The sequence below is a fragment of the Heterodontus francisci genome, chromosome 5 (assembly GCF_036365525.1).
Source record: "Heterodontus francisci isolate sHetFra1 chromosome 5, sHetFra1.hap1, whole genome shotgun sequence".
Lineage (NCBI taxonomy): Eukaryota > Metazoa > Chordata > Chondrichthyes > Heterodontiformes > Heterodontidae > Heterodontus > Heterodontus francisci.
Window position 1 is genome coordinate 152022024 of NC_090375.1, and position 26288 is coordinate 152048311.

The window sequence follows — 26288 nt, forward strand, 5'->3', positions numbered from 1 at the left end:
ACCCGAACCGGCCTTTAGTAGTTAAGTTATTGGACTAGTAATTCAGAGGCTTGGGCTAATCAGTCAGGAGCTCAAATCCCATCAGAGCAGCTGGGGAATTTTTAAGTTTAGTTAAATTCCATAAAAATCTGGAAGAAACTGAAATGTATCAGAATAGCAACTATGAAACTACTGGATTATTGTAAATACCCATCTGGTTCACTAAAGTCCTTTAGGGAAAAAAATCTGCCATCCTTACCCAGTCTGGCCTAAAAGTGATTCCAGACCCACAGCAATGTGGTTGACTCTGAACTGTCCTCTGAAATTGCCTAGCAAGCCACTCAGCTTACTCAACAGCAATTAGGGATGGGCAATAAATACTGGCCTTGTCAATGACACCCACATCCTGTGAATAAATTTTTTAAAATCACCTTTTGAGGAAACAGAACTCCACAACTCTTCCTGTGGAAATATTTTCTCCTTTCACTCTTGAATGGCTTAGCTCTAATTTTAAGACTGTGCCCCTTGTTTTGGATTCCCTTACAAGAGGCAGTTGTTTTTCTGTATCTATCCTACCAAATCCTTTCATCATTTTAAACACCTCAATTATATCACCCCTCAACGATATATCATCAACATAATACAAGCTAAGTTTTGTAACCTTACCTTATAATTTAACCCATCAAGCTCTAGCATCATTCTGGTGAATCTGCATTGTATCAGTTCCAATACATGCTTCCACAGGTGTGGTACCCAGATCTGTGGTCCAGATGGAGTCTGACTTAGGCTCTGTTGATATTGAACCATAATTTGCTCCCCTTCATAGTGTTACGACCGAGGTGGGAGATGTGAACTGTTTATTCTAGTCCCACTTCTCCACAGGTCACAACATATATTTAAATTTTCCCCCTCATCAATACGGTCATTCATATACTCTATTTTCCCCCAAAATAGAACGTACTCTCCAGGTTTCTTTAATGAATAAAATTATCAGTTTATTATGAACGAAGTCTTAACTAGTAATGAAGTAAAGCATAAACACACAGATTGAAATTTTTAAAGTCCCCTTTGTTTTGTTACCTTAGTCCCTCACACTCATACATACACCGGTTAACCAAAAAAAAGGGGATTTTTAAAATTCAGAGTTCTATTACAGACAAAAAAAAAAGACTTGGACAGATTACTTGCTCATTTTTGAAGAAAACAGCAGATACATTGTTCCAAAACTGGCATACAGTCGAACTTCTGAGTACATATGGACAGGTCATGGAAATAGTTTAGAACAGTTCTTTTCAGGTGGTGTTGAGAATTAATTTTAGCAGGCTTTCTTCAGAGACAGGAAACAAAATGAATTGAGACAGTGGACTTCTCAGGGTCTTTTAGAGAATTTCTGGAAAACGAGTTGGGTTGTGGTCTTCTCGCCTTTCTTCAGCAGCAGGCTACCTTTATCAGCTGTTCACTCCAGAAGGTAAAACACACTGACACTACAACCAAAAAGCTTGAGAGTTTTTTGCCCTCCCAGGTGCGCGCTGCTACTAGGCTTGTCCAATCAAGGGGTGCTTGTCACTTCTCTGCTAATTTCTTCCCTGTTACCAGGGTTCTTGTTCTATCTTTCACTTGAGTCATGTGACAACTAGTATCATTGTTGCCAAACCAGTTCTTTCAGTGCCCCCTTGATGATTCTCTTTTTTAAAACAAAAAACTGGTCTAACATTTATTCAGTTTGACTAAGAATTCCTTGAAAAATATTTTTAAACAAGAAACAGAAGCACCTTCATAACAGTAGTCCCTTGAGATAAAGGCTAACATTACATTAACCTTTCTGATTACTTTTCAGACTGGTCTATTAGCTTGTAATGATGTGTGTAGAGGGCAGGAATGGTAGCTGAATATTCCTTGTTACAGGGCTTTCAGATGAGATAGAGAGAGGATAATAAAAGGGCGGGGGGGGGGGGGGCCACAATATTGATTGAAGAAACAATTATAGCTGTGGGGAGGAATGATATGGTAGAAGGGTCATCAAATGAGGTCAAATGGGTTGACCTGAAGAACAAAAAAAGGGGCAATCACACTACTAGGAGTGTATTATAGACCCCTAAACAGTCAGAGGCAGATAGAAGAGGAAATATGTTAGCAAATCTCTTAGAAGTGCAAAAACAATAGGGCAGTAATAGTGTGGGATTTTAACTACCTTAATATTAACTGGGATAGAATTAATGTGAAAGGCACAGAGGGAGCAGAATTCTTAAAATGCATTCAGGAGAATTTTTTTAGCCAGTATGTAGCAAGCCCAACAAGAGAGGGGGTGGCTCTGGATTTAATTTTAGGGAATGGGTGGAAGGGGTATCAGATGGGCAGGGCTTTGGTGGAAGTGATTGTAATTCAGTTAGATTTAGGGTAGTTATGGAAAAGGACAAAGATAAACCAGGAATAAAAGTTCTCAATTGGGGAAAAGCTAATTTTACTAAGCTGAGACGTGATTTAGCTAAAGTGAATTGGAAACAGCTACTTGTAGGTAAATCAGTGCCAGATCAGTAGGAGGCATTCAAGGAAGAGCTGGTGAAGATTCAGAGCTAATACGTTCCCTTAGAGGAAAAGGGTAGGACTAATAAATCCAGAGCCCCCTGGATGTCTCGGGGCTTAAAGGAGAGGATAAAGAAAAAAGGGAGGCTTATGATAGATACCGAGAGCACAATACTGCAGAAAACCTAGAGGAGCATAAAAAGTGTAGGGGTGAAATTAAGAAGGAAATTAGGAAAGTAAAGAGAGGGCATGAAAAGGTATTGGCAAGTAAAACCCAAAGGATTTTTTATAAATACATAAAGAGCAAGAGGATAACTAAGGAAAGAGTACGGCCAATGAACGACCATAAGTGTAACCTTTGTGTGGAGGCAGAGGACGTTGGCAAGGTTCTTAATGAATAATATGCGTCTATTTTCATAAAAAGAGGGATGATATAGACATTGCAATCAGGGAGGAGGACTGCGAAATATTAGATAAAATGAACAGTGACAGAGGAAGTATTAAGGGGTTTAGCATTTTTGAAAGTGGTTAAATCCCCAGGCCCAGACGAAACGTATCCTAGGCTGTTAAAGGAAGCACGAGAAATAATAGAGACTCTGACCTTCATTTTCCAATTCTCTCTGGCTACAGGTGTAGTGCCTGGAGGACAACTAATGTTGCACCACTGCTTAAAAAGCGAGAAAGGGATAGACTTAGTAATTACAGGCCGGTCAGTCTAACCTTGTGGTGGGAAAATTATTGGAAAAAATTCATAATCTACCTGTCCTTTTTTTTTTAAACTTCTTGTTCCCATCTGTACAACTTACAGTATTTCCCAACTTTGTCTCATCTGCAAACCAGGATGTACAACTCTCTATTCCTTCATCATTGAAATATATGCAGAAAAGCTAAGATTCCAGTACACATCCCTGGGAAACACCACTTGTCACAACCTACCAATAAGAGTACATTACCTTTATCCCTTACTCTCGGTTTCCGACCTCCCAAACAAATTCCAACCCATCTCGCTCGGTTGTCTCCAATTCCATTCATATTTGCTAATGATCTCTTGTGTGAAACTTTTACCAAATGTATCAAGTTATATAGATAACATCCAGAGACAGTCCCTTATCAATCATGTAAGTTCCCTCAAAGATTCAATTAAATTTGTCAGCAGATTTATCCTTCAAAAATTTGTAGTGGCTCTGGCTGATCACCTCAAACTTAACCAAGTACTTAGCCAGTCTGTCCCTATGACAGATAGGGTAGATTGGGAGAAATTATTTCTCCTAGTTGGGGAATCTATGACTAGGGGGCACAGTCTAACGGTTACACCTTTCAAGAATGAAATTAGGAAACAATTTTCCACGCAAAGGGTGGCCGAAGTTTGGAACACTCTTCCATAAACTGCAATTGATGTCAGATCAATAATTTAAAACTGAGACCGATTTTTAGAAATGCAAAATACTGGGAATGCTGGAAATCTGAAACAAAAACAGAAAATGCTGGAAATGCTCAGCAGGTTAGGCAGCATCTGTGCAGAATTAATGTTTTAGGTTGATGACCTTTGATCAGAACCATCACTGACCGATTTTTGTAAAGCAAAAGTATTAAGCGATTTGGAGCAAAGGTGGGTATATGGAGTTGGGTCACAGACCAGCCATGATCCGACTTAATGGCCAACCAGGCAACTCCTGTTCTGGTGTTCCTATGATTGCAGTAACTTCCCCACATCTGACATTAGACTGATATGTCCGCATGTCTACGGTTACCTGGTTTCTCTTTCCCTCGCTTTTTAGATTCATCATATTCAAAAGGGGAATCCAGCAGAATAAGAAATATATCACAGATAGAAACTGTTTCACTGTATCCTTGTAGGATCAATAGGTAGGTATTGAAGCCACCTCAATTATAGTGATTAGAATAAAACACCCCAGCTTTACAGATATTTAATGTCCCCTCTAATGTACATCTGTAGAGCGCAGCCCTCTAAATTTTTTTGCTCGGCTGCCCAGGTGCGGCATCTTAAAACAGCTGAGTTGTGCCTTTGAGGAAACATTGCACATGGTTAGTATTTCATTAAACTTGCAATGCAGTCTGCTTCCGGAAACAATAAACTGAATTTTCCAGGAATTTAGACCACTGAATCTTCCCACCTATCGCTTTCACTCAAGTTAGCTTTTGTTATTGGTCTGTGATTTTGATGTTAAACCTATGGAAGTGTGAAGTCACCCATGTTGGATCTAAGAAAAATAGATCAGAACACTTTTTAAATAGTGAGAAGCTAGGAACTGGAGAGGATCAGAGAGATTTAGGGATTCCTGTACAGAAATCAGAAAAAGTTAGTGGGCAATTACAAATAAGTAATTAAAAAGGTTAGTGGAAGGTTGGCCTTAATCTAAAGGGAGCTGGAATACAAATTGGTAGAAGTTATGTTATAGTTATATAAAGCACTAGTTTAATCCCCTTCTGGAGTACTGTGTTCAGTTCTGGGCATTGGACCTCAGAAAGGCTTTATTCGCATTGGAGGAGGTGCAGCACAGATTCCTCAGAATGATATCGGGGGTAAGAGAGTTTTTGTTTTATTATTCATTCATGGAGTGCGAGTGTTGCTGGCAAGGCCAGCATTTATTGTCCATCCTTAATTGCTCTGGAGAAGGTGATGGTGAATTGCCTTCTTGAAATGCTGCAGTCCATGTTGTCATGGAGACTCCTTATTTTTTGCTAAAGCTTGAGAATCTATATTTTTTTTAAAACTGAAAAGGATTTCAGTGGACATTGAACCATCTGGAGATAGCTGAACTTTATGGATATTTTTAAAACAAAACAAGGTCAACAAGACATTCCTGGTTTTGACCAGTAAACAAATAATGGAAACCAGCAGGGGGGTTTGATCTAAGAGCTACCCTTTGTGTTACGAGAAAATTTATGACTTAGCATGTGACTTGTTTCTGGGAAATTTTAGTTTCATTGTTGAACTGTTAAAAAGCCAGTTGGTTTGGACTAAAGCAGGCAATTGGAATTTGATTTAGACCTGCCTGGAGATCAGAAGAAAAAGCAAATAACTATTATCTCTCTGTAAAGAATCCTTGCTGTTGAAAAGCAAAAGCTTGTATTAAGTGGTACTGTTGCCTCCTGGATTTTTGAAGAAACCCTGAATTTGCAGCAACCTTGCAGCTTTAAAAGGACTTTTGTATCAAATGTGAGAACTCATACCTGTTGCTATACCCCTGATGGAAGACCTATGTTAAGCCTTCTACAGTTGAATTTCTTTGAACACCTACCTAACATAAACTGTTAATCAACCTCGTCTGGAAAGACTTCGCGTGGCATCCAACTATTCAATTTTGGGACACCTTGCCAAACCAAAAAAGTTCCTTCCAGATCATTGCAGTCTAAATTTTTTTAAATTTCTTTTATTCCTTTGAAACAGCTGTAAACAAAAATCCCTTTTTCTCCCGGTTAACTGGCTTTTGGTGTATGTGTGTGTAAATGAAGGCTAGGATAATAATACAGGACTTTAATATTTCAATTTGCATATAGATTTACTTCATTATTGGTTAAGACTTGGTTTTATAATAAAAGGGTAGGTTTTATTGTTTATTAAAGAGCCCTGGTTGGTGTGCTTTATTCTGGGGACAAATAGAGTATCTATTTGGCTGTTTCGGTAAGTGGGGAAATTTAGTGATATGTTTTGACCTGTGGAAACATGGGACTAAATTAACAGCCCACTCCTCCTGCCTCGGTTGTAACAATGTGATGCAGGTACACCCACAGTGCTATTAAGGAGGGAGTTCCAGGATTTCGATCCAGCGACAGCGAAAGAATGGTGATACAATTCTAAGTCAGGATGGTACGTGACATGGAGGTGAACTTGCAAATAATGGGTTCCCAAGTGACTGCCGCCCTTGCTCTTCTACGTGGTAGAGGTTGCAGATTTGGAAGGTGCTGGTGAAGCAGCCTTGGCAAGTTGCTGCTCTGCATCTTCTAGATGGTACACACTGCAGCCATGGTGCGCTTGTGGTGGAGGGATCGAGTACTTAAGGTAGTAGGATAGGGTTTCGATCAAGCTGCCTGCTTTGTCCTGGATGGTGCGATGTTGATGGAGTGATGTTGGAGCTGCATTCACCCAGGCAAGTGGAGAATATTCCGACACACTCCTGACTTCTGCCTTGTAGATGGTGGGCAGGTCTTGGAGAGCCTGGAGGCAAGTTATTTGATGCAAAATTTCCAGCCTCTAACTGGTAACCTGAGTATTTACGTGGCTGGAGCAGTTATGTTTCTCGTCAATGGTAACCGCAGCATGTTGATGGTGGGGGGGGGGATTCAGCGATAGTAATGCTGATGAACATCAAGGGGAGATGATTAGATTCACTTTTCTTGGATATGGTCATTGCCTGGCACTTCTGTGGCGTGAATGTTACTTGCCACTTATCAGCCCAAGCCTGAATATTGTCCAGGTCTCCCTGTATGTGGGCATGGACTGCTTCAGTAACTGTGGAGTTGCGAATTGTACTGAACACTGTAATCATCAGCAAGCATCCCCATTTCTGACCTTATCATGGAGGAAAGGTCATTGATGAAGCAGCTGAAGATGGTTGGGTCCAGGCCACTACCCTGAGGAACTCTTGCAGCGATTTGCTGAATCTAAGATGATTGGCCTCAACAACCACAACAGTCTTTCTTTGTGCCAGGTATGACTTCAACCAGTGGAGACCTTCCCCCAGACTTCAATTTTACTAGGGCTCCTTGATGCAACACTTAATCAAATATTGCCTCGATGTCAAGGATAGTCACTCTCACCTCACCTCTGGAATTAACCTCTTTTGTTCCTGTTTGGATCAAGCCTGCAATGAGGTCTGGAGTTGTTTCCCTGGCAGAACCCAAACTGAGCATCGGTGAGCAGATTATTGCTGAGTAAGTGCCACTTACTCAATAGCGCTGTTGACGACACCTTCACTCACTTTGCTGATAATTGGGAATAGAGCGATGGGGCAGAAATTGGTCGGATTGGATTTACCCTGCTTTTTGTAGACAGGACATACCTGTGCAGTTTTCCATATTGTTAGATGCCAGTATAGCAGCTGTACTGCAACAGTTTGGCTCGGGGCATGGCTAGTTTTGGAGCACACGTCTGCAGTACTGCAGCCAGGCTGTTGTTGCGGCCCATAGCCGTGGTTGTATCCAGTGCATTCAGATTATTACTTGATATCATGTGGCGTAAACTGAATTGGCTGAAGTCTGGCATCTATGATGCTGGGGATCTCAGGAGGAGTAAGAGATGGATCATCCACTGACATTTCTGGCTGAAGATGGTTGCAAATGCCTTTATTTTGCACTGATGTGCTGGGCTCCCCCATCATTAAGGACAGGGATGTTTGTGGAGCTTCCTCCTCCAGTTTGTTGTTTAATTGTCCACCACCATTCACGACTGGATGTGGCAGGACTGCAGAGCTTTGATCTGATTCGTTGGTTTCATGATCACTTTGCTTTATCACATGCTTCTTCCACTGTTTGGCATGTACGTTGTACTGTGTTGTAGCTTCACCAGGTTGGCACCTCATTTTTTTTTGGTATGCCTGGTGCTGCGCATGGCATGCTCTCCTACACGACTCCTTGTTGGTCCCCGGGCTTGATGGTAACGATAAGGGTGAAGGATTTTCCAGTTACAAATTGTGGCTGAATCCAATCCTGCTGCTGCCGAGGCAAACAGTGCCTCATGGATGCCCCTTTTTTTAAACTGTTAGATCTGTTTTGAATGTATCCCATTTAGCATGATGGTATGCCGGTATGCCAGACATGTGCTTGGCCATGTGAGTCGCATGGAAGATGGCAGGATCCCCAAAGACACATTGTACAGCAAGCTCGCCACTGGTATCAGACCCACCGGCCGTCCATGTCTCCGCTTTAAAGACATCTGCAAACGCGACATGAAGTCCTGTGACATTGATCACAAGTCGTGGGAGTCAGTTGCCAGCGTTCGCCAGAGCTGGCGGGCAGCCATAAAGGCGGGGCTAAAATGTGGTGAGTCGAAGAGACTTAGCAGTTGGCAGGAAAAAAGACAGAGCCAACTGTGTAACAGCCCCGACAACCAATTTTTCTGTAGCACCTGTGGAAGAGCCTCACTCTAGAATTGGCCTTTATAGCCACTCCAGGCGCTGCTCCACACACCACTGACCACCTCCAGGTGCTTACCCATTGTCTCTCGAGATAAGGAGGCCAAAGAACATGCCACACAACACTATGGAGTATGTCCTTAGTGTGAAGACTGGACTTCATCTCCACAAAGACTGTGCGGTGGTCACTCCTACCAATCCTGTCATAGAGAAATGCATCTGCGATGGGTAGATTGGTGAGTACAAAGTCAAGTAGGTTGTTCCCTCTTGTCGATTCTTTCACCACCTTCTACAGGCTCACTCTGGCAGACACGTCCTTCAGAACTCTGTCAGTGGTGGTGCTACTGAGCTACTCTTGGTGATGGACATTAAGGTTCCCCCACCCAGAGTACATTTTGTGCTCTTGCTACCCTCCGTGTTCTTCCAAGTGGTGTCCAAAATGGAAAAGTATTGATTCATCAGTTGAGGTAGGTGATAATTAGCAGGAGGTTTTCTTGCCCATGTTTGACCTAATGCCATATTTCAGAGTGTCCAGATTCAATGCTGAGGATTCCCAGGGCCACTCCCTCCCAACTGTATACCACTGTACTGCCACCTCTGGTGGGTCTGTCTTGTTGGTGGGACAGGATATACCAGGGATGGTGATGATCTTGTCTGGGACTTTGTCTATAAGCTATGATTCCGTGAGTATGACTATGTCACGCTATTGCTTGACTAGTCTATGGAACAGCTCTCCCAATTTTGGAACAAGTTCCTAGATGTTAATGAGGAAGACTTTGCAGGGTCTACCAAGCAGGAATTGCCTTTATTGTTTCTGGTGCTTAGGTCAATGCTGCGTGGGCCATCCAGTTTTATTCGTATTTAATCTTTCTGTAGCTGTTTGATACAACTGAGTGGCTTGCTTGGACATTTCAAAGGACATTAAGAGTCAACCACATTGTTGTGGGCCTGGAGACACATACAGGCAAGAGTAAGGATGCTAGATTTCCTTCCCTGAAGGAACCAGATGGGTTTTTACGACAATCTGAAAGCTTCATAATCATCATTACATAGACTAGATTTTTATTTCAGATTTATTAATTGAATTTAAATTCCCATCAGCTGCATGGTAGGAATTGAACTCATGTCTTTGGACCATTAGTCAAGCTGTTAGGATTATTAGTCCAGTAAAGTTACCACTATGCTACTGTCCCTGTCATTAATTTATGGGACAAGTTGCGAAGACTGTCCTTTCTCTCTTCCTGCTGCTGCACTGTTGCCTCTGGAGTACTCCAAGGATCTATCCTTGGCCCCCTCCTGTTTCTCAACACATGTTGCCCCTCAGCGACATCACTCAAAAATAAGTCAGGTTCCACATGTCCGCTGATGACACCCAGCTCTATCTCACCACTACCTTGTTTGACCTCTCCACTACATCTGATTTTTAAAAAATTCATTCATGGGATGTGGGCGACGCTGGCCAGGCCAGCATTTATTGCCCATCCCTAATTGCCCTCGAGAAGGTGGTGGTGAGCTGCCTTCTTGAACCGTTGCAGTCCATTTGGGGTAGGTATACCCACAGTGCTTACAATGTCACAATGCTTATCTGACATCCAGAATTCAATTAGTAGAAATTTCCTCCATTTAAATATACATGGAAAGCTCTTAGTACAATTTATATTATGCTATTAAGTAAACGTTAGCACACAAGAGGTTAAAAAGATGATTGCAGCAAAGGGCTGGAGGGGTATCTGGATTAGATTTGGATAAGCATATTAATGAAAATGCTGTTCCGCACACATTTCTTCCACTTGATGCAATGAATTTCCTTTCTCATTATTTCAGGATCATATTTCTGGCTTAACACATCAGGCTGAGACCATGAGATTCATTAACCACTTTCAGACAGGAGGAATGAGGCTTCAGTTTAATGGGCAAAGCCCCCTGGATAGGGAGAGCTGGGAGGTGGTCAAAGGTCAAGATCTAAGCTTCCTGACCATCCAAGAAACAAAAGGAGCGGCGGACCCGTGGGAACGGAGTGTTTAAGAAGTTCTATTAAGTGAGGCAGATAGGGAGTCAGCATGAATCTCTTAAGAGAAAGCCAGTCAGGATCGGTGAAATTATTTATCAACAAAGTAATATCTAGCCCCCAAACTGGCAGTGTGTGGTACATTCTACTCTCTGTGTGAGATGGAGTGTTATTGAAGCGAGTCAAAGTACAATGAAATATATTGGAAATGTTACCTTGCATTTTCATTGAATAACTGTAAAATAAACTAAACTACTTAGTTAACTTGCACTGAGCCTCATTCAAGTGTTGGTCTGCATATTGAACAAACACATGTGGGAGCATGTGCAAGATTAGTGTATTCACTTCATACAACTAGTGGTTTCGCTGTTATGATCCCTATAGCAGCAAGTGAAATACATCACATGCTGCCATGTGGTCCCCTTACAGAAGGCAGAATCGAGCACTCCAAGGTAGGCACAGCTTCAAATCATCAACTGGTTTGTTTACATAAAACATAAATGAACAAGCAGTTTTCACACTGAAAACAACAAATTACAACACAAAAGCAAAATATTGCAGCATGCTGGAAATCTGAAATAAAAACTAAAAGTGCTGGAAATACTCAGCAGGTGTGGCAGCATCTATGGAGAGAGGAACAGAGCTAACGTTTCAAGCCATTGACCTTTCTCTGGTTCTCAATTTACAACACACCTTGGTTATGAAAAATAAAGTTGCAACTTTGGCTCTCTAAACATGTCAAAATAAACTGAATTGGACTTAGATCAGAGAGAGAAAAGAAGGAAAGAGAAGAAAAAAGCGACCCTGTCTAAAATGGGTGGAGCTGGGTCCATGAGCTGTCAATCAACATCACAGAGCTGATGGAAACACCTGCTTTAGTTGAGCCCTACACTGTACAAAAGAAAGTGATTGACACCCGGATCTATGGCTGTCAAAAGGAGGAACCTTCACACAATAAATGAAAAGTTTGAGATGTACACAATAACCTGACCTCTGAATGCTATAATTTTTGTTCAGTAAGAATAACCAGGAATTTGGAGCTAAGACAGGTAAATAGAGTTGAGGTACAGATCAGCCATTATCGAATTCAAATGTTCTCAACTGGGAATCCACGAGGTTTCAAGGGGTCTGGCAGTGGTTCCCTATCTACATGGCACAGGCAATTTAGAATTGATTTAGCGCCAATCCCTGAAGGTCTCTAGGGCACATTAGGTTTACCTTCCAGCCCCGAGCCACTGATTGACACCAGCACAGTATCACTTTAGTCCCTGGCCCTGGATACGAGGAGCGAGGAACCAGAAACCACCACTTGGCCCTCGAGGTGCATGGTCATTGGTCCACCGTGTTGTCGAGGAGATGCTGTCTGGTCTCAGTGGGCATGCTCCACTCAGCTGATTTTAAGGGACAAGAGGAAGAGCGAGAGCTGGTATAGCCATCAACACCCCATCAGCTCCAGCCACTTGACCAACCTCAGTGAGAGTTGACCAACCTAAGTATAACTCTTCCTGCCTCAGTGATTGTCACTGAGGTTAGTAAACTGTCTGTTAACTTCAGTATAACTGAGCCTGGATGATCATTTAGCATGTCATGCACGTCAAAGATACCTCCACATCTTGACAGAATTGTTGCTCAGCACCAGCAACAAGTTGCACATTAAGTAAATGAAACAAAAATAAATAGATTTGTTTAACTGTATAACTAATTCTTATACAGCAAAAATAAATGTGTTGGTGTTAAGGGGCTCTGTGGGCTTTTTATAACATGGGATGGGGGAGCCTCAGAAGCAAAAAGGTTGAGAATCTTTGATCAAATTGAATAGTAGAGTGGACTCAAGTAAGTGGCTGAATGGGCTACTCATGTTCGTATACCAATTAACACTTAAAAGCACAATTTTGAATTTAAACAGACTTTCAGGATGTTGTCATTTTGAGAGTAAAGGTTGAATCTGGATTACAGAAATATTATAAAATTAAAAATTCTAACTTAGGTAAAGACAAAATCTAACTTTCTACATTCAGATTGGGCAACAATAGGAAATAGTGACTTTCCGAGATCGGTGCAGGATCCACTTTTGCTCTCAGTATAAATAAATAATTTTCACTTTGGTATTGGGACCACAATCCTGCAATGCAGTAATGACACAAAAGTTGGAGTTTGGCAAACCGTGAAGAGAGCTGTACATGACCTTAGGAGGATATTGACAGGTTAGCAAAATAGGCAAAGAGATGGAATAGGCAAAGAGATGGAAGAGGCAATTTAGTGCAGAGAATGTGACGAGATACATTCTGCGAGGGAAAATCAAGAAATCTGAGTGTATGCTTAATTGAAAGATCCTGAGAGATGTCAATAACTAACACCTGGGGCTTCAAATTCATAATTACCAAAAAGTGCAAGAGCAAGATGAAGGTATAAAGGAGGCCAAAACATTTTAGTGTCATGAACAGTAGCATAGAACACAAAAAGAGAAATAACGGTAAATTTGTAAGGCAATAGTTTGGAAATATTTTAGAGTGCTGTTACAGCCTTGGGCATCACATCATCGAAAGAACATTGAAACCATAAAGAATTTACAATATAGATTAACAAGGGTGTTGCCAAGACATGGAACTACAGTTAGGAACAGAGGTTTTGAGCGGGAGAAACAGGTTAAACCACCCTTGGTTCCCTGCCCCTAATTCACTAAATCTTGCTGCAAGATGTAGTTGTGTGAAAGCTGAACAGGCTCATGGGAAACAGCCACTTGGAAAGAGTGGCCTAAGTGACCAGCACCTGTGGAACCTCACCCCTCTCAGGGTTGTAGCCTTCAGGAGAGCAAAGAGTTTGAGGTTGGAGAAAGAAAGGAGAGAGAGACTAACACTGCACACCAGCTACCTTGGCTAGCTGGTCTTTCCAACCACTCACCAAACACACAAGTTCTTTTTCTGCATAACAGTTCAGTTCTCAACTGAAAGGAAGGAAAAGAGAGGTAGTTGAAAGACTCAAAATGTGAATATGCTGCACTAACAATCTAAGACCAACAGCTGCAGCATGAAGCAATCAGCAGCACCTCAGGTATGCTGAAGGTTGCAAAAGAAACTGCCTGGCATAACATGGGTGCTGTAAACTATGTTTCACACTGCAGTTATCAGCTTCAGACTGTTAGCGCAACTTAACCAAATCTTAGCCTTTGCGCATGCGTGCTTACAATTTTAACATGGATAATGAGGGCAAAGAACATCAAATAGCCATCTATTCCAAGCAGTGACACTGCATTCCTTAAAATACATACAGTGCCTCATTTCAGTTCTCAGGATCTGACTCTAGATTCCTTTCGTGAACTCCAGCTGAAGCTGCTGTGCATCAATGCAAAAAGTGGCAGTATAAATGAACGTCACAGTATGTAAGATAGACTAAATTACAAAGCAAATTGAAATGATACAGGGAGGGAGAGAGTATTGCATGTGAGGTCAGAATTTATGATTTCTTAATTTGTGAAGCCTCTATGCAAAAATGGATTACACAGTGGTGGAACAGAAAATTTGAAGTAGAAAAGTGTTTTGCAGTTGTTATGCTGGATATACTACTTGGGTTCAGTGTTAAAGATCACTGTGTAAGTGGACTTTGCATCTCCTATGAATCAGTGCGTGTCTTTATCTGCAAAGTATCTAAGTAAATGCACCAAAACCCCAGTTTCACGGTCTCTGTTGCATCAGTTCCGACAAAGTAACCTTTCACCCCAGTGCTTCCAATATATCTCTGCCACCCCAGTGCAATAACTTCACCAAATATATCTTCCCTTTCCCTTCCCTTCCAGCGTTACAAAGGGGTCACTCTCTCTGTGACACCCTGGTCCACTTTTCCATCACCCCAGATTGACTCACTCCCCTTCTGTCAGCACCTTCCCATGGAAGCAAAGGAGATGCAACTACTGCCCTTTTACCTGCTTCCTTCCCATCATCCAAGCCCCAAACATTCCTTCCAGATGGAAACATCAATTATTTATACTTCCTCCAATTTAGTATACCGTATTCACTGCTCATGATACAGCCTCCTCAACACTGGGGAGACCAAATGCAGATTGCGTAATTGCTTTTCTGAACACTTCTGTTCTGTCCCCCAAGTTTCCAGTCATTTTAATTCCATTGCACTCTGACCTCTGCCTCACACACTGATTTTCAACATAAACTTGAGGAACAGCACCTCATTTTTTGATTAAGCACTTTACAGCCTTCTGGACTCAATAACAAGTTCAATGATTGCAGATCATAACCACTCCTCTCAGTTTTTTGGGCAGCTCTCACTGTTATTGTTGCCATTTACAGCTCCTCCAGACCCATCTTTTGTTTCTTCACTTTACATTATCACCTCTTCTGCCTTGCACCATCATCCCTTTGTCATTAAATCACTCTTGCCCTCCACCCTATCATAGACCTTCCCTTTTGTTCTTTATCTTCCCCCTTTCCCTGCTTCTGTACTTGCTTCAAAATGGGTGCACCTCTATCTTTTTCCACTTCTGACAAAAGGTCATTGACCTGAAATGTTAACTGTTTCTCCTTCCACAGATGCTGCCCCAGCTGCATTTCCAGCATTTTCTCTTCTATTTGACATTTCCAGCATCTGCTTTTAAATTAATCTTGTAACAGATGGAAAACAAATGGAAACATATTAATTTTGTCATATGGGACACTACTTGAAACTTTCAGAGAAACAAAGAAAAATAGGAGCAGGAGTAGGCCATTCGGCCCTTCTAGCCTGCACCACCATTCAATACGATCATGGCTGATTATCCAAACTCAGTATCCTGTTCCCGCTTTCTCCCTGTATCCCTTGATCCCTTTAGCCCTAAGAACTATATCTAACTCTTTCTTGAATATATTTAAGGCTGTGTTTGCTGACAACACAGCCACTAGGTGGCGCTGCACTGGTACATTTGCAAATGCAGCCTGTTCAACTAAAATGTCAGTCAGCGACGTTCAGGCAGTTGCCAGGATTAAAGATGGCGCTGCTCAAATAATCACACAATGGCAACATAAAGCAACACAAAGCAGATGTTTACATGGCAGCACACAATGGCTGGAGAGATCGAGCGTTGGGGAAATGGCTGGAGAGATCGGACTGTGGTGGGGGGGGAAAAGAGATGGGCGGAGAGATTGGGGAGTAGGGGGAGGAAATGGCCAGAGAGATCGGGCGGGGGGAGAATGGCCGGAGAGCGCGGGGGGGGGGGGGGGGGGGGGGAAGAGGGGGAATTGCGAGCGGGGTGGGGAGAAAAAGAGAATGCCAGACAGGGTGGGGGAGGAGGAATGCGCACCTGCCGCCACCAAGGACTTCGGCCACTCTTTCCCCGCTTCTCCCTCCTTCCCCCCTCTCTCCCCCCCTTCTCCCTCCTGCGTTATGTGATGACGTCATCTGCGCATGCGCCAACTGGTCCTGGCAATGCAGAACGCAGCGCACGCACAGACAGCAGGAGCCTGTTTGCGCATGTGTGCATCTTGGCGCAGTCGGATGATGTCATCGGCCGGCTGTGTTATCAAGAATGACTTTGTATATTTAATGATTTGGGCTCAACTGCTTTCTGCGGTAGAGAATTCCACAGGTTTACCACTCTCTGGGTGAAGAAATCCCTCCTCATCTCAGTCCTAAATGGCTTACCCCTTATCCTTAGACTGTGACCCCTGGTCCTGGACTCCCCTACGATCGGGAACATCCTTCCTGCATCTAGTCTGCCCAGTCCTGTTAGAATTTTTGAATTTTTTCAACTGGACATTGCAAATAACATGTTTAAAAAAAGCTGAGCTGAGCAACTGAAAATATGGTTGCATATTCGCATTCTGAGAGACATGAATGGAGAGACAATGGGAGTGCTCCTTGATTCAATTAACAAGATTGGTCTGGACAATAATGGCGATCAACATCCTTTGACTGTGTAAGAGCCAGAATTCCACCCCTCCTCCCCCCACCAAATGTGTCTGGAAAGCTTTGAAATCCAACAACCCTCCCAGAAGCTGTTGTTTCAAACAAAGAGATGGTCACATGACCTACCTGCTGGTAAGATTGGGGCTTTTTGAATTGTGCAACACAGAAAGGAAAAAACTGCAACTGGACTGGCAGAAGAAAAGTTGCCCCCTTGCCCCCCACCCCCGTCTCACTCTCCAGCAAAGTCCCAGGGAACCCACAGTTGCAGCTTAGACTTCAACACGACAGACAAAGCACCTCTTCTGGTACCAGAGAAGCAAGTCTGAAATTATGCACTGGGCCTCAGCGAGAACTCCACGACTGTCACTTCAATCAAGGACACTACCGCAAGGACACTACTAACTATATCTGTATTCCATTTATTACGACCTCGACTTCAATCCCCCCTAATCCTTTCTCCCCCTCTGTATCTATATGTGTGTGTGTGCCTGTCGTATGCATGCAAGCGTGGTTACGTCGGATATTTTAGTAATTGTAACCTGGTTAGAGTGATAAGGCTAATAAACCTGCATCTTTCTTGTTTAAACTTAAGAAAACCCGTCTGATTGGTTCATTTGCAATTGTAATGCGAGTGCAGTGAGCAAGGGCTCACTGAGATGGTAAGCTAAAACCACTGTGTTTTAAAAGATAAACCTTGCTATGGCCAAACCACAGAAGGGGCAAGAAGGGAACCTGAGACCCCTTCCGCACATAGTTGTAACAATCTGCTTGCATTATGACCAATTAGAAATATACACAATGATCATAGAAAAAATGTCTCTATAATATGACTATAATACACAAATACAAGAGTTCTAAACATACCTCATTATACTGTTTTCCTCTTTCCCTCATTTTATAATAAAACCTATACATTGAACATTACTGGCTGGATGTGCCCAATTATCAGGACCAATTTAAGATACTATTTATTAGAACCACCTTTAACTTCCTCCTGGTTGTCTTTCACCAAGCCCATTGCAACCCTGCAAAAACTCTTTGGGTAATGCGTGGCAGCTACTTAGACTGCAGTGAAATATTCTTTACCTTAATTAACATCTGACTTCAACTGCTGCTTTTCCATCAGTCTAGTTCAGAATTGCATTTGGAATGTAAGGAATTGCCAAACTAAACTGTAGCCTTGCCTCTATGACGCATTGGAGCATGTTAACGACTTTTCAATTTAAGAATCTCAGAATGTGGATTGCTGCCGATCCAGCAGCCTTTTTTTTAAAAAAATAAGAGTCATACAGTTATACTTCACAGAAACAGGCCCTTCGGCCCATCGTGTCTGTGCCGGCCATCAAGCACCTAACTATTCTAGTCCCATTTTCCAGCACTTGGTCCGTAGCCTTGCATGCTATGGCTTTTCAAGGGCTCATCTAAATACTTCTTAAATGTTGTGAGGGCTCCTGCCTCTACCACCCCTTCAGGCAGTGTATTCCAGATTCCAACCACCCCCTGGGTGAAAATATTTTTCCCCAAATCCCCTCTCAACCTCCTGCCCCTTACTCTAAATCTATGCCCCCTGGTTATTTACCCCTCCGCTAAGGGAAAAAGTATCCTATCTAACCTATCAATGCCCCTTCTCTGCTCCAATGAAAACAACCCGAGCCTTTTCTGTCTCTCTACATAGCTGAAATGCTGCAGCCCAGGCAACATCCTGGTGAATCTCCTCTGCACCCTCTCCAGTGCAATCAAATTCTTCTTATAGTGTGGTGCCCAGAACTGTACACAGTACTCCAGCTGTTTTAAAATTTTTTAATGAGTTAACACTCTAAATATACCCAAGATGTTTTAAAATTACATCGGATCTATGTCATGTGAAGAGTGGGTTCAATACTGCAACCTGCCCTCGACAGGTGGACATGATGCAAAGGAAATCCAAATGTCTTTCACCAGTTAAGTCAGAAAATATTATGATAGCCTCAAATTTTCTGCTTGACTTCTTTAAGATACTGCTAATAATTACAGAATGTTTTCATCAAAAATAAGTGTGAACATTCAAAAGATAAATGGTCAATTCTTGGTTAGATGCCCAAGTCCTGTAAATACAAAAATGTCATTTTTTTTTTACTGCCAATCCTAGTAATCATCAAGTTATTTTTAATCCTGACCTAAATGAGATTTTTATTGCAGGAGGTGTCTGATGATCGAAATTACCAGTTTCTGCTCGTTATTTCAACTGACAACAGACAAGCCTAGATCTGTGTTATCCATCACACCAGGGTATGCAAGCAATAATTATATTATCTTAACCATCATGGTGCTGGCTCATAAAACATATAATTATTTGTAATTACTAGATACTTAATAGACAGCAAAGCAGCTTCTCAAAGCTGGATTTTTAGTCATATTCTGAAGGCAGGAGAAACAACAATACCACTGCTTTGTTCAAGAAAGGTAACTGTATTTTCATATTTATGCTAATTTGTAAATTGTGTTGACTAATTTACTCAAAGACTCAGCCACAAGTTGTACTACACAAACTTAACAACCGTCAACAACGTTGTAGTTGGTTTGAGCTCCAGTTTAGAGTATTACAAAATGTAACCATCATCTTAATGCTGCATATAAGCAATATATAAAGCAACACTCTGGTTTTCTCTTGATTATCTAACAACTTGCAGTTACGTAGTGCGCTTACCATGGAAAAAACATTCAAAAGGTGTTTCGCAGAAGTGAAAAGAAAAAAAAACATTGAGCTGAAGCAAGGGCGATCATCATTGGTTGACATCCTTCCATCTATGAAAGATGATAGACGCGCAGCAAACAATCCATTTGTGTGGGATGTTTTCTCTTGGTGCACTTTGCTGATGGCTGTGAAAGCTAATCCTTGAGAAGCAGGTTCTGCCATAAGTGCTGCATAGAAGCTGAGAGTTGTTGTTTTTGACATTGGCACCTGTTGCCAAGCTGCTGTAGCAACTGGTCATCGTGGTAGTGCACGCCAGTCCACAGTATGTGTTGCCATTTCTCTCTTTCACCAGCGAGCAACTTTTAGGTGCGATAGTCGACATTTAGGGCCTTCATGTCACGCTTACAAGCATCCTTGAAGCGGAGCTTTGGGCATCTCACTGGTTGCCTAGCCTCAGCAACCTCACCATACAGAAGGTCCTTGGGTATGCGACTGACTTGCATCCTGTGGACGTGTCCGACCCACCGAAGCCGCCTTTGTTTGATTAGTGCCAACACACTTGCGAGCTCTGCCTTTGAGAGGACTGCCACATTTGTGCTTTTGCCCTTCCAAGATATACCTGCTGCAGACAGCGAAGATGGAAATTATTGAGCTTCGTTTCCTGGTAGCTGTAAGTCACCCATGTTTCACAGCCATACAGCAAGCTGCTGAGAATAAAGGCCTTATAAAGCATCAGCTAGGTCCTAAGGGTCATCTTGGTGTTATCCCATGCGCATTTTGTAAGTTGGCCAAAGGTGGTAGCTGCTTTCCCTAAGCGCATAGCAATCTCTGCATCGAAGGACAGATGGTCTGTCACCGTGGACCCAAGGAAGCAGAATTTGCTGACCAGTTCCAGTGGGGTGTTATTTAGTGTGATAAGGGGCAGAGATGCAACACCTTGTCCCATGACCCTGACACTTATAGTCAAGGAGAACAAGTTACAGGAATGGGGGAGACAGTCTATGAGTTTTTGTAGTGAAGTTTCTGTGTGATCGACTAGCGCAGCATCATCAGCCTAGAAGAGTTCTCTGATCAGGACGTGATGTGTTTTTGTCTTCGCTTTCAGCCTCGATAGATTGTAGAGATTACCGCCTGACTTTTCATTCGTTTGTGGGATGTGGGCATCACTGGCTAGGTCAGCATTTATTGCCCATCCCTAATTGCCTTGGAGAAGGTGGTGGTGAGCTGCCTTCTTGAACCGCTGCAGTCTTTGGGGGGGTAGGTACACCAAAAGTGCTGTTTGCAAGGGAGTTCCAGGATGGTGTGTGGGTGGAGGGGAACTTGCAGGTGGTGGTGTCCCCATGCATCTGCTGCCCTTGCCTTCTAGGTGGTAGAGGTCACGGGTTTGGAAGGTGTAGAAGACTCCTTCCATATCTGCAGGGAAGGCGAAGGTCAGGAGCATGGAGATGACGACAGAGTAGGGGCTAGGATACAACCCTGTTTCACTCCATTCTTCACTCCGAAACTGTCGGAAGTGGAGCTGTCAAACTGTACAGTACAGTGCACGTTGTCACGAAAGGAGTGGATGAGACTGAGGAGCTTCAGTGGACAGCAGATTTTTCCCAAAATCCTATAGGGCTCTGCTCTGATGGCAGTGCTGAATGTCTTAGTGAGATCTATGAAAGTAAGGTAAAGTGCATACTCTGTTCCCTACACTTCTCTTGTAGCTGGCGCATGGAAAAGATCATATCCACAGATCTGCTGGCACAGAAACTGCACCGCGCTTCTGCGTACACTCGGTCTGCAAGTAAATGGAGTCTTTTAAGTATGATCCAAGAAAAGGCCTTCCCCATGACTCTAAGGAGTGAGGTACCCCTGTAGTTGTTGCAGTCTCCTCTGTTGCCTTTGTTTTTGTATAGTGTGATGATTTTGGCATCACGCATCTCCTGTGGAACAGAGCTTACTTTCCAGCGGAGGAGGAGACGGTCATAAAGGTGTGGCAATAGATGGGACTTTCTTTCCTGAGCAGTTCAGCTGGGATACTGTCCTTGCCAGGTGCCCTTCTGTTCGCTAGGTGGTCTATGGCCTTCTTCGTCTAACTCATCCATGTCAGGAAGTTGCGACTATCAACAACTTGGTCAAACAGGTGGATCTTATGGTGCATCTTAAGGAGAGGGAGATGGAGTGGCAGAAGGTTGTAGGGAGGGAATTCAGACCGTGGGCCTACTGCCAATGGGACCTGGGATTCAATGTAACTCAGAGAACAGAGATATGCGAGTGGGAGTGTGAGACAGGCTATACACAAAAGAGTTTTGGATGGGCTGAAACTTACACACAGTGGAAGATGGAAAGCCAACTAAGACAATATTGGTACAGTTGAGTCTGGAAATGACAAGGCATGAATGAGGGTTTCAGCAGGAGATTGTTTATCACAACCTCTGCCTTAGTCAATGTCATAGAGCTGGAAGTAACTGATCTTTATGATGGACAGGCTGCAAACCGTTCAGTTCTGGCTCAGACTGAGACAGTGAATGGAGAGGGTAATGGAATTGGTGGCAAATGTACAAGAGTTTGTGGCCGGATATGAAGACGACGGCCTTTGCTCTCACCAATATATAGCTGAAGGAAACTACAGCTCATCCAAGGCTGAATGTTGGATAAGCAATCTGACAATACAGAGGCAGTAGAGGGGCTATCGAGAGGTAGAACTGGGTGTTGTCAATATACATGTATGATTATCAAAATCCTCACGATGCTTATGAACTTACTCTTGTGTAAGGTGGAATACGTCAGTCAGCTGTGGAAAGACCCCTATGGGATATCAATGTAACACTAAAAAAAATTCACATTTATATTGCAACGTTCAAGACCACCAGATGTCCCAAAGCACTTTACATCCAATGAAAGTATTTTTGAAGTGTTACAATATGGGAAATGCAGCAGTCAATTTGCACACAAGCAGCTCCCAAAAACATCAAAATTATAATTACCAGATAATCTGCTTTTGTGATGTTGATTGAGGGATAAATATTGGCCAAGGCATCAGGGGTAACTCCCCTGTTCTTCTTAGAAATAATGTCATGGGATCTTTTACATTCATCTGAGAGGGCAGACGGAGGCTTGGTTTAACATCTCATCCGAAAGACGGCACCTCTGACAGGTCAGTACTCGCTTAGTAATGCAGTGGAGTGTTAACCTTGATTTTTGTGTTCAGGTCCTGGAGTGGGGCTTGAATCCACAACCTTCTAATTCAGAGGCTGGAGTGCTACCAATTGAGCCACAGCCAACACCTGAACAACTCCAGAACTTAGTCACTAAGCCACAATCTTAGTCAGGCCCAAAGGTATATTCTTAAAAGAAATTCTCTCTTGCATTAATGATATGTCACTGAACCATTGTTTTATGTTTGGTTAATCTTTTGCTTCTTTGTTCTCTATCAGGCTGCACGTTTTTAACCGTGTATATTTTTAGATTGTTCCCTTCTAATTACCTCCCTGTTCTTCTCCTAATAGTGCTAATTTAATTTGGAATGGTATGGTGAAGCCAATTGTATCCCTCCCTTAGCGGAGATCACTCATCTTACTAAAAGCAGGGCATCAAAAAATGTTTCAACATACTTTGGAGAGAAATGTACTGAAAATACATACACAGCTCAATATCTGACAGAATTGTTTGCTCTGGTAACAGGACATCCAAACTGAATTAACAGCAGACCAATAAAGGTTCAATTGCAACCTCAGAACCTCACTGTACAGCTGACAAAAGCCAAAGGAGACTGGCATGTATAAATAAAGTCAATCAATGCCTCAAGGATCAATTAATTTCAGCTAAATTAACCCCAAAGTAACTTGAAACACTGAGCGCAATGGGTTGAAAGTTGGATTCTGCTAATGAGATTATTTTTAAAAGATGAGCACATGCAATACAAATAAATTGTCTTTCAATGATACCCTAGTCAAGAGAAACATTATCCAAGATCACGGACATGAGTAACTCAAACAATCAGAAGGATATGAGCAAGACTAAAACACATGCGTAAGAAGTTGGAGCATGAGGGGGAGGATCCAGCTGCCATGGTCCACTTAGGAACCAATGACATTGGTAGAACTAGGAATGAAGCTCTGCTACGGGAGCTTGAGGGAGTTAGGGTACAAATTAAAAAGCAGGATCTCAAAGGTAATAAACTCTGGATTATATGTGAGGCACATGCAAATTTGCATAGAGTCAAACAGATCAGAATGTGCAGCTCAAAGAGTGGTGTGGGAGACAGGGGGCACTGACATTGGGATCACCTCCATTTAAACCCTGCTGGGACCAGTGTCCAGTTGAATCAAATAGTTCGGACTGTAGATAGTTTTTTAAACTAATAAGTGAGTGGGTGGGCAGGGGAAATGGGAGGGTTCAGGTGATGGGAAATTTATACATCTGGAGAGAAAGTCTTGGCCATAGAGAAGTGTAGTGATTTGGGTAAATATAAGCAGACTGCGACAGGAAGGGAGAGAGAGTTTACTGGGAATAGTGCATCAGTGAAGAAGGCAAAAATCAGAGAAAAATGGTATAAAGTTTAACTAAAAGGTGCTTTATCTGCATGCATGAAGCATTAGTAACAAGACAAATGAAGTAATGGCACAAATGGGTTTGATCTAACAGCCATTACAGAGATGTGGTTGCATGGTGACCAAGAATGGGAACTAGGTATTCCAGGGTACATGATGTTTTAGAAAGACAGACACAATGGAAAAGATGGGAGGGAAGCCCCGATAATGAAGGATAACATAAGGACAATAGTGAGAAAGGAGCTTGGTTCGGAAGAACAGCAAGTAGTATCAGTATGGCTTCAGATAAGAAATAACAAGGGACAGAAACCACTGGAGTAGTTTATAGGCCCCCTAACAGTCGCTATACTGTTCAAAAAAGTATAAACCAAGAAAGAAGAGGTGTTTGTCACAAAGGGAATGCAATAATTGCTGAGGACATTACTTTTCATTTAGACTGGACAAATCAAATTGGCAAAAGTAGTTTGGAGGATGAGTTCGTGGAAAGCATTCAAACCCATTTCCCAGAACTATACACCATGGAGCAAACCAGGGAAGAGGCTAATTTAGATCTTGTTTTGTGTAATGAGATAGGATTAATGGGTAATTTCACAGAAAGGGCAAGTGTTCATAATATGTTGAATTTCACATTGAGTTTGAGAGTGATGTATTTCAGTTCAAAACTAAAATGAGGTTAAATAAATCAAGTACATAGATATGAAGAATGAGCTGGCTAAGATAGACTGAAAAATTAAATCAAAAGGTATCATGGTAGATAAGTGATGAACATTTAAAGACATATGCTATAAATCTCAATGAATATACATTCCATTGAGAAATAAAATAAAAACTCCAAGAGAAAAGTGATCCATTTGTAGCTAACTAAAAAGGTTCAGGATAGTATTAGATTTTTAAAAAAAGGCTTGTAATGTTATCAAGAAGAGTAGTAAACCTGAGGATTGGAAGAGTTTTAGAAACTGCAAAGGATCACCAAAAGCACTTTCTAGAACAACAACAACTTGTATTTATATAACACCACCACATTCAGGGTCTTTGGAGGTTGGAAATGGGGTGGTAGTTTACAAGAAAAGAGGAGTCAAGAGTTGTTTTTTTTTGAGGAAAGGGGTGTTGATGGCAGATTTGAAGGAGGAGGACGACAGCACTTGAAAAGAGAACAATTAAGAATATCAGTTAACATGGGAACCAGGAAGGAAAGGTTGGTGATCAGCAGTTTAGTGGGAATAGGGTCAAGAGAGCAGGAGGTGGGTCTCATGGACAAGATGAGCTCAGAGAGGGCAGGAGGGGAGTTCGGAGAAAAACTGCAGGATGAGGGAGTAAACTAGCAAGAGCTTCTATAAGTATGTAAACAGGAAGAGACTAGCACAAGCAAATGTGGGGCCTTCAGAGTCTGAGACACAAAAAATTACTGGGTAATAAGGAAATGGCAGAGACACTAAACAAATACTTTCCATCTGTCTTCACAGTTGAAGACACAAAAACTTACCAGAAATAGTGGGGAACCAAGGGTCTAACGAGAGTGAGAACGTCAAAGTAATGAATATCAGCAAAGAGAAAATACTGGAGAAATTAATGGGGCTAAAAGCTGGCAAATACCCTGGACTCGATGGTCTAACATCCTAGGGTTCTAAAAGAGTTGGCTGCAGAAATCGAGGATGCATTGGTTGTGATCTTCCAAAATTCCTTGGATTCTGGAATGGTCTCAGTGGATTGGAAGGTAGCAAATGCAATTTCACTGTTGAGGAAAGGAGGGAAGAGAGAAAACACAGAACTACAGGCCAATTAACCTGACATTAGTCATCAAGAACATGCTGGAATCCTTTATTAAGGAAGGGGGTAACAGGGTACTTAGAAAATCATAATATGATTATGCACAATCAGCATAGTCTTATGAATGAGAAATCGCGATTAAAAAAAAGTTGAATAGGTTTGTCAACTAGCATGGTTGATAAAGGGGAACCAGTGATGTAGTGTATTTGGATTTTCAAAAAGGCATTTGATAAGGTGCTACACAAAAGGTTGTTACACAAGATGAGGGTTCATGGGGTTGGGGGCAATTCATTAACATGGACAGATGATTGGTTAAAGGTCAGAAAACAGAGTGCAAGAATAAATGGGTCAAATTCAGGTTGGCAGGCTGTTACTAGTGGGATGTCGCAAGGATGTCCAGTTATTTCCAGTTTGCATCAATGACCTAGATGAAGGGACCGAGTGTAATGTATCCAAGATTGCTGATGATACAAAGCTAGGTGGGAAAATAAGCTGTGAGGAGGACACAAAGAGTCTCCAAAGGGACATAGACAGGTTAAATGAGTGGGCAAGAAGGTGGCAGATGGAGTATAATGGGGGGAAATGTGAAGTTATTGAATTTAGAACAGAAAAACCATAATTTTTTTTAAATGGTGAAAAACTATTAAATGTTGATGTTCAGAAAGATTTGAGTGTCCTTGTATAGGAGACACAGGAAGTTATCATGCAGGTACAGCAAACAATTAGGAAGGGAAATGGTATGTTAGCCTTTATTGCATTGGAGTTCGATTACAAGAATAAGGAAGTTTTGCTGTAATTGTACAGGTCCTTGCTAA

The 26288-nt window shown here is 42.2% G+C and overlaps 1 protein-coding gene across 10 annotated transcripts in view; it reads right to left on the reverse strand.

Annotated features, from left to right (window-relative positions):
• clasp2 (cytoplasmic linker associated protein 2) overlaps positions 1–26288 on the reverse strand; it is a 673953-nt gene that overhangs the window by 96998 nt on the left and 550667 nt on the right. The gene's annotated exons all lie outside the window — the stretch shown is intronic.